The following is a 16,727-nucleotide window of genomic DNA, read 5'->3' on the forward strand; positions in this document are numbered from 1 at the left end:
GGATCCTCACCCTGTTAAATGATGGATCCTGTTCACATCTAGAAAGATTCAGTACTCAAAATATGCCACTGACAATTAGAGTGGACCTTTGGATGTTTTGAGGCAAAGGGAATTGACCTCAGCGTTCCAAAACTTTTGGAGGCGAGTGTAAAGCGGCAGCAGCCGCAGCAGACATGTTTTTATTGACAACAACGTTGTTGGCTTGCGGTGCTAATGGCTCCAACGTGTGGGCTGCCGTCTCAAATACGTGACGGGACTCCAAAAACAACACGGTCCGGATTACGGCTTCATCTACAGCATATGCATCCATTTGGCAATTACGATGTATTAGAGAGAAAATGACTCGCACATAAGAAAATATATTGTAGTGCCAAAACGGACCTGTGGAGGGCAGCATGGTGCCACAGGATGCAAAATACAAAGAAGAGAAGAAGAAATACAACACAAAATTTTAAAAAAAATGGCGCAAAATTGTTTACACTGGCAGTGTTAGTGTTCATGTTCTTGGGATCTTAAATTGGGCAAACTGAATCAAACAAAAAAAAAAGGCGCAAAATTATCATCATCAAACAGGTTTAGAAACTTCCGATTCAGGCCTTTGCTGATTTTCACTGGAAGGGAGGGAACAATTCTCTAATTGGGCCCGATCATCAACGTGTGTGTATCTTGCAAAGGTGGGCATTCCATCAATATTGACGGAAGGTCCATAAATCCGTCAATGACGGACGGCCATTTTGTTGGCGATAGCCAATAGACGGAAACCTTCAAAATATTCTCCATTTAGACATTTAAATTGAACGACATTTTGCCCCACATTTTGAATCATTCTGAACACACAAAATGAGAAAAAGCAAAACAATTTGTGTATTGAACATGTTTAATATTTACGATTTTCGGCCCAGACTGAATATTGAGTAAATTGGGCGTGAAAAATCAACCTTAGTGTACACTACGCCAGAGGCTAACGGCCTCATCTGACTTTGATCGGATGCAGGAAAATGCCTTCATTTGGCCCCATTATCGAGATCTCTCTTGATTTATACACCTAAAATGAAAAACAATGTCATTTATACCCCACATTTTCATTCATTCTGAACACATACAATGAGAAAACGCAAACAATTCCGATTATTTTGCGATCGTAAATATTGAACAGGTTAAACATTTACGATGACCATTTTTTGAGTGGGAAGGAAAATTCATTCCTAAAACATTCCACAGCATACACATAATCACTCAGGATAATCTTTCAGAGGCAGCTGATAATCGGGCTTTTGGTGTCATTTATCAAAAGGGTGGAAAAAATTTCAAATTGGACCCGATTATCGGTAAGGGTTTATTTCTCTTTGGATATTAAAAGTGAAGAACATTGTTTTCAGCCCATAATGACAATTCGTGATGAACTCACAAAATGAGAAAAAGTTTGACTATTCCAATAATTTTGAGATCGTAAATGTTGAACATGTTTAACATTTACTCCACCCTCTCACCACCCCGCAGGATGGTGGCTCCAGATAATCTGAGACGACAGATCACTGATTTTGTGTTATGCTCAAATATCAAGGATCAGATTATCCCGATTATCGTTATGTGTGTACACTTCCCCCGCATGATTACCTTTGACCTTGCCTCTGACGGACTTGAGTGTCCCCCCCCCGTCGCCTTTGTAGCGAGCTGCTGCGCTACTGCTAGCATTTTCTTCCCCTCCCCCGAGTCGAGCACTCCGACTTGAATGCGCGTCTGTTCTCCACTCGCGGCTTCCTCGCGAGTTTGGCGGAACCAACCCGAGTCGTTAGGCTGTCACTTCGGCTTTAGTTTCACCGACGGCATGTTTCCCAGCACGCGGTTGCGGACCACTTAGAGAGCCGCTGACACTTCCAGTCACACGAGTGCTCGAACACGTTTTCAAGTGCTCTTTTGGATGTCGGATTTTTTGATGGTGGCCCTGAACGGCAATTAAAAAACTAAATGAAAAGTCACAAAGGCAAAAGAAAAAGAAAAAAAAGTCTCTGACTGGACAACAGAGGTGGCAAATCCAGGTCCAGAAAGTGAAAAACCCTGCCACAGTTTGGCTTCAGCCCCTGATGCTAGCTAGCTCGCTGGCTAGCTCGCTGGCTAGCTCGCTTACAGACCAGTCACTTGTTAGCTTGTTCTTCCTGTTCAAACTCTGTACAGAACGCAGACTTGTATATGACCGTACTGTCAATAAAACCCTCGCGGCTGAAGCCTACATTTTTTAATCACATCTTAAAATTTGGATTAATTACAATTGATCGCTTCATTAACTCTTTGACTGCCAGACGTTTTCAGAAAAGGGATGCCGTGGGTGCCAGCCGATTTAAGCATTTTTGACTGATCTTTCAAGGTCCACAGAAAATTATGTGTTTGGACTATGGAAACACACATACTACCAAATGAAAGATTGGACTCTCAGCTTTCATCAGAAAAAAAAGTTTGTTTCTACCTTATTCCGTTTTTCAGTAATCAACAATAGAAAATGGTTAGTTTCACCTCTGTTTTGAAACAAACGTCTTTTAACGTCTTTGGCACTCCTCCATAGGATTTTACTAAACGTTATTTAACGTTTTTGGCAGTCAAAGAGTTAAAAAGGCTTTTTTTTAATCAGCATTTTTTGCCCGCCAAATTTACAGAGCACTTGTTATGTGTTCATTTTTTCAACATTTAATGGTATGGGGACATCTTGAAAAAAAAAAAAACACCGCACATGCTCATCCTCCACTTTGTCTAATCAGTTAATTACGTGCATCATTTAAAATGGAACAAAATGCATAAAATTGGATTTTTTAATAGGTTTTAGGTGCACTAATGAATACACGCACGCACGCACGCACATACAAAAAAAAGAAAAGAAAAAAAAGAGAGCAATGTGATGATGGCGTCAACCGTAAAATCGGTAAAATTACAGAATGAAATTTTTTTTTTAAAAAATTTAAAAAATGGAACAAAATGACCCCAATAGTTTGACATGAACAAATATTCTAAATGTCACACGCCAACATTTATGAAATGCTAGACTTGAACACGTCGTTATGTTTATTGCTCAAACTACTTTTCAACGTCACCATCCGCTCGCTGTCGGCTAAAAGATCAGCTGTGGTCAAAATTAACATTGTGATTAATATGATGAATGCGATCATTTTTTTGTGAGGAATTCATTAGTTAACGTTTTAACTTTGACAGCACTAATTATCGTATTGAAAACCATCAATGTTTTTTTGCCATATTCCAAACGGCTCTCGAAGGAACCGCTGACATCAACGAGGGTTGGCTGCAGTCCACCTCCGCCCGACTCCCCAATATTAAGCCCACCATTCGCCAAACACCCACTTTGGGCTTTAAGCGGTGCTTTGGCAGCATGCTTGGATGCCCCCCCCCCCCCGTCCCCCCCCCCCCATCTGACTGTGTAGGATTCCCGTAGCAGTGATTTGAAAAACATCCCCGAATTCAACACTAATCCTTCTAAAACACAGAAACGATGACTGAATTGATCCATTATGCCTCTCACAGCATGTCAGACGCATTTAGCTTGTTGTTTTTTTCCCGGCCATATGGTTTGAGCATCGAACTGCGTTCAGGAATTCTCAGGGAATTTACTGGGCTTTTTATCAAAAGCAGAGGTGCCGTCGAGACTCCAAACCCAGTTAGGCGGAACAATAATTGGGAAGGACGTGAACCTGAAGATAAGTGCGCTCGCTCAGGTTCGATGCCGGCCCGCTCGTCCTACGCTCGCACCTGCATGGAATTTGCCGGGAAAGCATGCATTCGCCCCCGTGGGGCAAATCGCGTCCATCAAATATGGGACAGAAAATTCATATAGACATTCACGACCAGGGGGGAAAAAATTATTTTTATAGAAGTACTGATACTTAAAAAGCCTTTGGTGAAAGTATAAGTACTGACTCTAGTAACATTTTAACTCTTTGACTGCCAGACGTTTTCAGAAACGGGAAGTCGCCAGTGCCAGCCGATTTAAGCATTTTGACTGATCTTTCAAGGTCCACAGAAAATGTTGTGTTTGGACTATGGAAACACACATACTACCAAATGAAAGATTGGACTCTCAGTTTGTTTCCACCTTATTCCGTTCTTCAGTAATCAACAATAGAAAATGGTTAGTTTCACCGAAATGCTCTGTTTTGAAACAAAAAGCGGAGAAAAGGCTCTTTTTGTGAAACGATGTTATTTCATGCACTCTAGTGAATTGTACACTTCTTTTTGTCCATGAATGATGCCACAAACACCTAAATAGTGCTTTACTTCTGTAAAACGCTTTCACCAACAATGAAAAAGTGTTTTTTGATTGCAAAATACGTTTATTTCCATTCAACAGTGTAACAATTTGACAAAACAATTTCGCAAACTATTTACAAATGTGTGCAACTGTGGTACTATTTACAATTACGTGGATGTTTCAAATACAGTTTTTTCTTTTTGTAACGCTCTCCTGCGTGCAAGGAGACGGAGCAGGATTTGCACAAGTTTACTTTCACTTTGTCCGTTTCGCGTGCAAACGTTACAAGTTACACTTTCCTTTTTTTCCGGGGAATAAATAGCAAGTAGCAGACTGTACACACTCCTCCGATGAATATGCATTGGACTCGGGGCACTCTCCGTCGTCCGATCGAACGTCCGCCTGTGCGTGCTCGGTTGTGCTCCGCGTTTATGACGCCGTCTTAGCCGTCGCGTCAGCGGTTCCAATTTCGCCGTCAAGCTCGGATTCACCTTCATCATCATCGATGATGATCATCGTCGTCATCAATGTGCTCTTTTAGCGTTGGTCGATCCCTTTCGTCTCGTAAGTGTAGAGAGCTGCTTTCCAAAGGGGCACCACTTCCTCCTCAGCCATCTAGCTTCCCCCCCACCACGTCTTCTACTGCCGCGTCAATGCTTTCCATCCACGGAGTCATCATCATCATCATCATCGATGATGATCATCGTTGTCATCAATGTGCTCTTTTAGCTTTGGTCGATGCTTTTGTCTTTGAAATAAAACGGCTCGGGCGTGAACTCCTCGCAAACGGTCGCCATTTTTCCTTTGTTTTCCATTCTGATCTCCTGCTCGACGCTCTAGCTCCGCCTCTACTGACGCCCACCCGATCTTGTCAAAAGAGAGTCATCGCTGCCCTCTAGGGGCCAAAAATAGTCATTAGGCACAACAGACCGGCTGGAAACTTTCACCAGACATGCGGAAGGGTTCCCTCTACCCGTTTCAAAAAAAAAATAAAAAAAATCATTGGATGACGTCTTTAGACGTCATTGGCAGTGCTCCGTAGGTTTTTACTTGACGTCTTTAAACGTCAATGGCAGTGAAAGAGTTAAAAATGAGACTCAGAAATGTACTTACGTACAAAGACATATGCCATTTACAGGCATATATTCTTTATCTTTTTTTTTTTTTTTAACCAAGAATTTTCTTGGTTATGAATGTGGTCACAAAACAAATGAAACTCGTATCTCATTGCACCACTTTGTGAAAATGTTGGACTTGACTGATTTCGGGTCTAGTTTTGATGACATCAAATAACTTCTTCTATATACATTTATATATATATATATATATTATTAAGTTATATATAATGCTTGTAAAAGTACATGTGTAACGAGAAAATATACAAAACATATAAAACAACAAATGCAACGAAAGCAACATTAGAAAGTTTCACAACTTGAACTTAGAACCGGAAATGAATTTTGAGCATGCATGTTTTGGGAATACGGGATTAACCAGAGCCCGGATTTCAACCCCCAATTTGTCAACGGTGAGGCGGGTGTGCTAACCACTCGGTCACCTTGACGGCACGTCTGTCCATTTTTCCACCTCCTCAAAGTCCAGACGCCTGAAAACTTGACTTTCCTAACTCGTCATTGCCAATGACGGCTATAGACGTCAAAGATCCATTTGAAGTGGGCTGGTCGTAAAGTAGAGTAATAGAGTATTTGTATTTGAGTACGTCCCCTTGCGCCACTGAAGGTTTCCCATTGATCAGTGAAGCTTTTGTGCGCGCGCGCGCGCCGCCGCTTCTCTCGGCGCTCGGCTCGAGTCCGTTTGATGCCGGGCCAACGGCAATATCGGATCAGTGCCAAGCGTCCAAGCTTGTCTGAGAGTTACCGTAAATCCTTCGGCGGAAAGCCGCAGCTTGGCTTTTGACCACCGGTGTGGTGCGCGCGGGTCCAATGTTGAGCGCGTGCAGAACAGATGAGGCGGCTCGGTGGACACCGTCACTTTTCCTCCGCCTTGATGAATCTGCAATTTGATTGGATGTGATCCTGATGATTAATGGTATATTATCCTAAAAAAAAGCTTGGCTGGCTGATAAAACATCCAGCTTTCAGTCATTTCCTGGCCCAAGGTGATATTTTTGGCCGTTTCTTCTTAGCGCGGCCGAATGTGATAAATGCAAACTTTCTTGCGCCCGATGAATCGTTTCCACGGGCCATAAAGCGCCTCTTTGAAGCGGCCGGGAATATTGCAGCGCAGTCACGCCTTGTCATTCCGTGTCAACTGCGCAGAGACTGTCAAGGCGTAACACGACCGCCGTGGCCGAGGTGGGAACGGCGGGGGAAAAATCACGGGGGGGGGGTTTCGGGGGGGGGGGGGGTCCAGGCAGCTCGTTAAGAGCCGCCGCTCTGTTGTCACAATTCGTTTACACAAAACAGGAACCTTATAGCAAAAATCATGACCTCATCTTTTTAGGCAATCACAGTGTGAAAGCGGCACCAGATTTTCAAAATGAAAATGTTTATACAACAAATTTTCGCAAGGAAAGAACTACAAATGTAATCGCTAGTCAATCCGGTGACTGCTATTAGCTTAGCTTAGCTCGTCAAATGGGGGACGCGGTGGACAAAAGGGATGACGAATTGAAATGATCCAAATTTGATGGCGTCGAGGAAAATAGCTTGCGAAAATGCAAACATCTTTGCTACATTTCTTGGACTATGAAGTTGAAAAAACGTTGCCAACAGGTAGGGATTGGTACCTTTGGCATTTGAACTGCTTCGGGTCCAACGGTCAATAGTGGGGTATCAATGCCGGTACTGAACAATAATTTATTTAACAATGAAATCAAATATTTTTTGAAAGAACATTCATTTTAACAGTTATTTTTCCATTAAATAAAATCTGGCAAATAATAAAACATCATGAATTTAAAACACATGAGCCAGAGAGGACGGAATCAAACAAAAATAATCAAAATATTACATTAATAATATGTAAATAATACCAAATTAATTACAAAGTGAATAAGCAGTAATACAATAACAAAAGATAAATAATTATATTAGTGTTATTTTAGTTCCTTGTGCAATTGTTTCAACACATTTCCAAGAACGTGCCTGCCGCACATAGCACGATGAATTCGAACCCAATTTGGGAGTAAAATCGAGCAAAAAATCTTAAATTGGAAAAGGACGTGAATGACGATGAAGAGAATAATTGGGACTCGGGAGCAAACTCGTTTTAATGTCTCCGACGCAGAATGTAACGCTTGCTAGTAGTCGCGCGACCACAATTCGATTTCCAGTTCCAGGCGAGGACGTGCACGCTTTGGCAAAATGCTCAAATGGGCGAAGCCTTAAAGTCCGGAAGGAAGAAGGACGACGCTTCCGGCGGCACCTCCAAAATAAAAGTCACTACATAGTTCAGCTGTCAAGACACTTTTCCTGTTTGTTTGTTTTTTTCTTTTTTTTCTTGGAGAGCTCAGTATTGTTCATTCGGTAATTTTACCGATTTGACATGTCATCATCATTGCTCTCCTTTTTTTTTTTTTTTTTGTATTTTTTATTTATATATATATATTTTTTGTATATGGGTGAATATGTGTATGTGCGTGCGTGCGTGCGTGCATTAGTTCACCTAAAACCTATAAAAAATAAAAATACAAATGCCATACCGTTTCCTTAAACCGAACACTTCCAGCCAGAGTCGTGAGGCCGTCAGGAAACCCGAGAAAGGACCAAAGAAAGGAAAGTGAAGTCCAGCACCGACCAGACGCCACCCACCGGGCCACCAACCAGAGTCCTTCACCAACCCCAGAGACATCTAAATTTCAACTAATCAGGGAGACCTCAAGAGACCAAAGGAGAGACTGGAAGGAAAGGAAGGAAGGACAGACGAAGCGGAGTGAGATCCACAGACACAAGCCTCCACCGATTCAATGACCTGAGGAAGATTGTGTCTGAGTTTCGGTAGCTGCTGGCGTGGTGGATCTGGCGTGCATGAAAATCTCCACCAAAGAGGGGAGCCGTCGACCCCCGCCAGGACAGAGCAAGCGCAACACCTCAGGGCTCCCCAGGCTGCGGCAGCGCCAAAGGACGACCCCCGGGCCCCGCAGGGGCCACCGGCCGGAGAGTTAACCCAGGAGCAGGAGCGTCACCCACCCCAACGCGGCCCGCGCCCCCAACCCAACGCAGCAGGACGGGGCACTGCAGGCCCGCCAGGAACCCCACCGGCCCACAACCCCCGCTCCCCCCACGACCCCCCCGCCTGCCATCCACCCCAACCCAGCCCCAGCCGCCCCCAAACCCAGCCCCAGCCGCCCCCAGGCCCCCAAACCCCCAGACACTGCGGTCTGCCCCAACCAATGCCCCCCCCCACACACACACACACAGTTGTGTGGTGCATTAAAATTGGAGGGGAGTTGTAGGGCGAAGACGGTGTTTCCAGCCTATCCCCCCCCCCCCCCCCCAAGGTGTGTTATGCGCCCTATATGTCTATAAAAGTGTATTGTGCAAAACTAGTGTATTGAGTTAAGAGGAGCGACCAGCGGGGCCCCCCCCCCCCAACCGGGCGGGAGGCGCACCCGCCCACCAAGCCCCCATCCACCCCACCGGGACCCCGGCGGGGCGATAGGGCTCGCATACCGGGCCCGCCTGAGGTGCCAGGTGGTCCACCGGAGCGGGGAGGGCACAACAGCAAGCCACCCGCCCTCCCGGAGCACCGAGACCCGGGCCACGGATGGAGCACCCGGCCCAGGGGAGGGGGAGGAAGGCGGACAGGGGAGGGGGAAGGGACAGGGGAAGGAGACGACAAGAAGGACAGGAGGCAGCGGCAGGACCGCAGAGAGAGGGGGAGAGGAGGAGGAAGGGTGACGAGGGAGAAGGGACAGGGAGGCGGAGGACGGGCGGAGGACGGGCGGAGGACGGGCGGAGGACGGGCGGGGAGAGGCGATGTTAATCGATGTTGTAATAAAGAGTAAATGTGGAAGTCTGAGGTTATTACAATCCTTCTGTTCTAGTTCCAGCCAACAGTTCGTGTCTCTGTTGGGTTGTGCCCATAGAACGATATATTGTAGCTGCTTGGCTATATAGTAGTACATAAAATTTGGTGCCTCTAGACCACCTTTGGATTTACTTTTCTGAAGAGTCGATAGACTAATCTTTGCTTTTTTTTTATTCCAGTAAAATTTTGTTACGGCTGAGTCCAACAACTGGAACCATTTAGCCGTAGGTTTAAATGGAATCATTGAGAAAAAATCGTTTATTTTGGGTAAAACTTTCATTTTAATGGTGGCTATTCGTCCTATTAGAGAAATAGGAAGATTATTCCAGCGCTCCAAGTCACTATAAATGTTATCCAGAAGTGGAAAAAAGTTGAAATGAATTCAATCAGTTCATTTAGGTGAGATTTTTATGCCTAAGTATATATAAGACACTTTTATTGTGACGAGGTCCGACAACGACAGCGCCTCGAACTGTGCGCAAATGACATTTTCAGAGCGAGTCACCACACAATGTCTCGTAAGCTGACTTCTAATGATCGCAATCGCGCATTTCTCACAAAATAATTCAATTCAATTTCAATTAGGTGAGAATAATTAGTCCGTTTACGAAAAAAAAAACGCAGTTGCCTAACACAGTTGGTTTAAATGCTGTTAATCCCAACACTGGTGGGGACACTGTGGCTCCCCTTTCCCACATGCAAGGGTATCACAGTACCTTCAGTTCTCTCTTTTTTGTTTCACTTCACCCCAAACTTAATGGCAATACGAGACCAAAAAAAACTAAAACCCGTAACTTGTAAAAAGTCGTACATTGAGGTCCTGTTGTCCACTTTGTTAGGACAAATGTGAGGTCACACGGGCTTGAAGTCCAACATGGTCCCCAGCAGGGTTACCAGATCACACCCTGAGGTCTGTGTCAGTGGCAGGGGTTCGGGGGAGTGTGGGGGGGCGGTCCGGGCGGCAGACGGAGCGCTTACGCTTCGACGACACACCGCGGCTGTGTGCGAGCGCACACTGGCTCCTTTCGCTGCTCGCCACGCCGGAGCCCACCGCAGGATTGCAGTGTTGACACAAGAGCCGGTGCAGAAGAGAAAGACGGACCACCGGCGGGACGTCGCCACCCGCCGGCCACCCGCCGGCCACCCGCCGGCCACCCGCTCCAAGCCGGGAGCTCATCTTTGTTGAAAATGGCTCTCGAACCCGCCGCCTCCCATCGGGATGGCCTATATTTAGCAACAAGCCTCTTCATTCTGAAAGCCATGTTTGGCTTTCCATTGAGAAGGTGTGTGTGTGTGGGGGGGGGGGGGTCGGGGGGGGGGGGGTCTCCGCTCTCCCCCCCTTGCTCACCTGTGCTCGCTGTATGTGTTTATGTTGACAACTTTCCGCACGACGGCTCTGTGAAGGACGGCCAAGAGATGTGGCGGGAGAAGCTGAGGATTCCTGTAAAGGGGAACGCTGAGATGGAGCAAATTGAGGTGCGAGACCCTCGAACCCAGACATAGATACATATAAACGCCCACATGTTATTTGGCTTGAAGGCGGTACCTTCAATTATGAAAAGAATTCAATCTTTGACCTCCGTTTACTTGCACGTGAAATCAATATTCGCCAGTGAAATGAATGGAAATGCTATTCGTCTCTTGCAGTCCCCACAAAGTGTGAATGTTTTTCAATCCAGGTTCGAAACTATGCCCCCCCCCCCCCGTCCCCCACACACACACACACCTATGACTAAAAACTTCTCAATTCAATTTATTCCAAAACTTGTTCTTGTGCCAAACGTTGTGAAATTTCAGTCAACTGCTTTTTAATTTCTTTACTTTAAAAGGGGGGGAAAAAAACACTTTTGTGGGCCTGATCCGGCTCGCGGGCCGTACATTTGACACCCCTGACCGAGCTAGTACGTTGGGGTTGTAGAAAAATAAAACGCTGAATGATATGATAGCACATTTCATACACGACGTAACTCGATGTTCTTCACATACTTCAAAAATTAGTCACAAACAAAATGAAAGATTATAAAGCAAAGTTAAGAAATCAAAATAGATGACTGAAAATAATATTCTATCCAAGAACACCATTTTCATGAACGTGATTTTGAAAATACGTTAAAACCTTCCTTTCAGATTTGGGGAAAGAGTTGTCGTTTTGAACGAGGATTTAAAAAGAATGAACACTTTATTGGCATGTTTTCAATCTTGATTCATTCAAATTAGTCACTCTAATAAGATGATTTTTATACACAAGTAAGTCTTATTCACAGGGTTTTATTGTATATTATCAGATTTGAAATGTGTTTGTATGAAGTGCTGTTAATGCTAAAGTCTTAAGAGGGGAAGTCAACCCAAGAATTTTCTTTGCAATCATTTTGTTATTTTGTTGAATGTTACGTTTGTGGAATTTGAATTAAGCAGCGAAATGCACCCATTTGAATCCATCTCAGGGGGCGGCCATTTTGCCACTTGCCGTCAGAGGAAAATGACATCACAGTTGCCGGCCAGGCTCGGCTAACGACCAATCACAGCTCGCCTGTTTTCTGGGTTTGGTCATGTAACTCATTCGCCAGCTGAGCCGTGATTGGTCGTTGCCCGAGCGCTGAGCAGCCGTGACATCATTTTCAGCAAGTGACAAAATGGCCGACCCCCGCGATGGAGAAAAACGGGAAGATTTTGTTGCCAAATTGATATTCCACAAGTGTAATATCGATCAGAATGCCGTCTTTAGACTTCGACCATTTACACTTGAGGGTTTTTGTATATTTCAGATTTCATGATCTGGAGTTACGAGCCTGAACAAATTCAACTCATAAGTCAAAGTGGTCCCAGAAAAGAAAAAAATCCGATTTGGGCATAAAATCGAAACTGTAAATCCATCCGATATCGATGCCTCTGAGATCCCGCCATGTTTTTCCGCAGCGCCTCGTGCTTTTCATCTGGAGATCTTTCCCGCGCCCACATCTGTTCCTCGCCAGTCTCACTCTCGCAAGCGCGCCGGGGGTCCGAGCGAGCGACTATCTGCCGGGAAAATCGAGAACGCCAAAGCCGGCTTGCGTGTTTGCGTGGCCCGCTAATGACGTTCTGCTGACTCCGCCTTCCCGTGACTCAAAGTGCCATTGAAGTGCAAATCGGAGCCGGGGCACGCGCGTTACATGTTTTCCTTTGCCGTCACGTATGCCGACGTGCTCAAACAATCCCTCTTTTCATGCCCGCGCGCGCTCTTGGCACCCACCCAACGAGAGCCGTGATTGGGGAGATATATATATATATATATTCATCCCCCCCCCCCCCCTCCAGGTGAGCGCCTCATGGGAGACGACTGCTCGCTGCCATTAGTTTAAGTGCAGGAGTGTCAGTTAACCCGACACTGGCAGCGGCGATACTTAATGCCAGATGGAGGGAGCCGTCCTTGAAGTCTTAACAAGCGCGGCGCACAGAAACAAGCCTTTATTCACAGCGCGGGAAAAAAAAAAGAGAAAAGGATAACTTAGCAAGGTTACCGCAAAGTGTATGTTAAATCCCGCATCGGGAGGCAGAGCGGAGATTGAACGGCCAAAGTGGACGAAAAAACACCGTGCGAGGTTGCTGACGGCCTTTTTTTCACATCTTTTTTATTGCGCGCACGCAGAACACGGCGGGAATCGAAAACAAAGTGCTGCTTGTCGCGCCAAAAGGGTCCGGCTGCTTAAGAGGTGTCAAATTATTGTAGCTCAGCTGGATACGCCAGGGGGCGAGCGGGCCGCCAAAACCAGCTGACTTTGGCACGTTTGCCCTCCGGCGCTGGCATCACCAGGCTTCGCGCCGTCCGGCGGGCCCCGGCGAGCCTCAACCGGGAGAAGACACCGGTGGACCTCCCGCCTCCTCCCGAAGACCGTCGACACCGTGACAAGTGCTTTTCCCGCACGCACCGCGAGAACGCGCTGGAAGCCAAAGTGGCGTTCGCCAACCGGAGAACGTCGTGAAGCGTTGCACGAACGATAACATCAGCTGAGCAAGGACTTTTCTCCGGCTGGGAATGTTCGCCGACGGCGGGAGACGAGGAGCTGAAAGCTCCCCAATGCGTCAAATAACTTCAGGCCGCGCCGAGACATAACCCAACGTTGGCTACACTTGCACGCGCGCGCATGCAAATCACGGCCAAAGTTTTTCCACTGAGGGCCACAGAATGAAAAATGCACGTCGAGGGCTTCTAGGAAACTGAACGCAAAATGAAAATGCGCTAAGTCAACATTTGCGAAGCACTTTTATCAACATCGAGACCTAAATGTTAGCTTGACGTCATCGGCAGCAAAGTCAAAAGTTATTAGCAATAACTTATATTATGTTATGCTATGCTAACTTTATTATTTACGTTTGGAAGGATGGTTTTCTTATAGCATGATAGTGGAGTGATTATTTACCAGAGGTGGGCATTCCGGCAATATTGACAAAAGGGCTGACAATCCGTCAATAACAGGCGGCCATTTTGCTGACGATTGATGGGAAACTTCGAAAAACTGGTGAACTAAAAGCATTGACTGTTACGGTTTTGAGGCGGCGTGAGCGATGCGAGGAGAGGTCATGAATAAATGTCAAGATGAGGGGGCAGGAAAAGCAAGACCTTGATGTGACAGGACTTGGCGTGACTGGACTGAACCGAGCGTGGTCTGACAGGACCGGACTTGACTGGCTAAGGCTGTGACTATGACTTGGCTCTGGCTGAGACGATTTGACTGAACTGAGACGACTTGCCTGTGACTATGACTTGCTTGTGGCTGAGACGACTTGACTGAACTGAGACGACTTGGCTATGACTATGCCTTGGCCGTGGCCGTGACTGAGCTTGGGCTGAGATGACTTGACTGAACTGAGATGACTTGGCTGTGACTATGACTTGGCTGTGGCTGAGACGACTTGACTGAACTGAGACGACTTGGCTATGACTATGACTTGCTTGTGGCTGAGACGACTTGACTGAACTGAGACGACTTGGCTATGACTATGCCTTGGCCGTGGCTTGACTGAACTGAGATGACTTGGCTGTGGCTGAGACGACTTGACTGAACTGAGACAACTTGGCTATGACTATGCCTTGGCCGTGGCTTGACTGAACTGAGATGACTTGGCTGTGGTTGAGACGACTTGACTGAACTGAGACGACTTGGCTATGACTATGCCTTGGCCGTGGCTTGACTGAACTGAGATGACTTGGCTGTGGCTGAGACGACTTGACTGAACTGAGACAACTTGGCTATGACTATGCCTTGGCTGTGGCTTGACTGAGCTTGGGCTGAGATGACTTGACTGAACTGAGATGACTTGGCTGTGACTGAGACGACTTGACTGAACTAAGACAACTTGGCTGTGACTATGCATTGTCCGTGGCTGTGACTGAGCATGGGCTAAGACTACGTGTCTGAACGGAGACGACGTAACACACAAGCTGCCACACGTAACATCAACAATGCAGCCACACCGACTGGACAAACACAACAGACTAAATACACCAAGACTAATGACCTAATGAGACCTGAGGGCACTGATTGGTTGAGCACACGGTGGGGGAGCAAAACACACACAGGTGGACGTGGTTAGACATAACGAGACAAGGGGAGCGACTAGGAACACATAAAAACACTAACCAGACAAAAAACAACAATCACACCCAAAAACACAGAACTGAAACATGACATTGAGGTTCAAGAGGTTTTTTATCCGTCAATAAATTCGGCAACGGGACGGATTGCTGAATGCCGACTGGCAAACTTTGACGGATGCTCACTTCAAATGGCGGAAATACAGACGGACGCTGATTTTGCTGAGCAATCCACGAATGACGGTTTGATGTTTCGTCTTGAAATATTGACAGATTGACGATGACGGAAGGCTTTCGTTGCACCGATTTTGTTCATTATATCGCAATTGCGTCTTGGCGGTCAATATTTGCCAAATTGCTGATTATTGTGACGTAAGTTGACACATTTTTGACATTGGCGCGATCTCCCTACATTGTGCAGGTGCGCCGAACGTTCCGCTTGCTTGTTTGGAAATGGAGCACTTACACGTGGAATGCCGCAAGCTGCGGGAGCGCTCGGCGGCGGCGGCGTGTTGCTGCTTAGCGTCTCTCGCGATCGTCTCCTTCCCGCCGATTGCATCCGCTCAAATCCAAAGCTCCGGGATGGCCACAGAACGCGGGCGCGCCAACCAACGGAAACGCTGGCGGGCCACGGCGGCGTCGCGCCAGCGCACGACAGCGGCCTCATGTGCGGCTTTTGGCCGCCGCCGTTTCGGGCGGCTGCCGACGTTCGAAAAGCTAAGCAGAGGCAGGTCTGCTTGTGGAACGCCGCCGGCCGGCCGAGCCAAGCACGGAAATGTTTCTTTCCTGTGAACTCAAGACGCTGGCACGGGCCCGCGGGAGCTCGCTCGCCCGCCGTGTTGTTGCCGCACTTACCTGGAAAAAGCCGCTGAAAACGCTTACGTGACCATTTGCTGATTTTTAAAGGAACTTTTTTACTTCATTGATGACTTCATTTTTTTAAGAAACTAAGATTGCAAGTGACTTTTTTATTGACATTTAAAAATGGCAGCCAGTTTTGCCCAAATTTTATTGGAAGTAATTTAATTTTTTTTAATGAAAAATAAGTCTCTCTTTTTTACTGTAAATACTTCAAAAATCGTTTTTCTAGACTTCACTTAATATTATTTTTAAATTAAATAAAGATGGCCTTTTTTTTTTGTTTTTTTACCTGACATTAAACTGTTAACACCATAAGGGCAAAACGTAACATTTGTATTGTTCATTGTCCATAAAAGTAATTATTGAATAATTTTTGCATGTTTTACAAACACAGGCTGTGGAGCAGCAAAGAATAGTTTCACGAAACAAAACGGCACATATTCTTTAACCTTTGCGAAAAATGACAAGAATGTGTGGAACGCTTCCTGATTTGTCTTTCTTGTTGCCAGTACTATACTGCCCCCATGTGGCCAAGATGTGCATACCAAAAGGAGCAGCACAATGTCCATTCCTTTGAAGCAACAACAAAAATGATTAAATCTTCTGAATTCTTCACATTCTATTGTGTTTTTTTTTTTTTTTTGCGGGGGGGGGGGGGGGGGGGCTCTACCCACAGAAATTAGAGTGGCTACCTCCGTAAAAAAAAAAAAAAAAGGTTAAATCTCTACTTACAAGCTATTTTGACGCTCTTCATTTGATCAAAGCACTTCAAGTTTGCAATTGGTCTGTTGTCCCGCCTCACCCACTGCGACGTCTGGATTTTGCCGTGATTTGCTGCCGCTTCTCGTCTCTCCTCCATCCCTTCCTCTCCTGCTTGTGAACCTCTGAGACGCTTTTGTGAGGAATTATAAATAAATTTGACTTGACTTGTGCGGCGACTCGACTGGCTTGATTTTTTTTTCACCACAGTAACTTGAGACTTATGACTTTGACATATGTAACTTCCTTCCACCTGTGCCTGGAAGTTAGCCGCATGTATCTCCAGTACGC

The 16,727-nt window shown here is 46.0% G+C and overlaps 1 long non-coding RNA gene across 3 annotated transcripts in view; it reads left to right on the top strand.

The window, feature by feature from the left end:
• The window catches only part of LOC144053344 (uncharacterized), a 75,271-nt gene that overhangs the window by 56,625 nt on the left and 1,919 nt on the right, over positions 1-16,727 (top strand). Inside the window, exon 5 of one of the 3 annotated variants that reach the window (XR_013294392.1) lies at positions 15,238-16,267. The exons of 1 other annotated variant lie outside the window; for it this stretch is intronic. This is a non-coding gene — a long non-coding RNA (uncharacterized LOC144053344). Of the gene's footprint in view, positions 1-7,942; positions 8,548-15,237; positions 16,268-16,727 lie in introns of those variants that run through there. One more of the 3 variants, XR_013294391.1, reaches the window with a different exon arrangement.

This window comes from Vanacampus margaritifer, chromosome 6 (assembly GCF_051991255.1).
Source record: "Vanacampus margaritifer isolate UIUO_Vmar chromosome 6, RoL_Vmar_1.0, whole genome shotgun sequence".
NCBI classification, from domain to species: Eukaryota; Metazoa; Chordata; class Actinopteri; order Syngnathiformes; family Syngnathidae; genus Vanacampus; species Vanacampus margaritifer.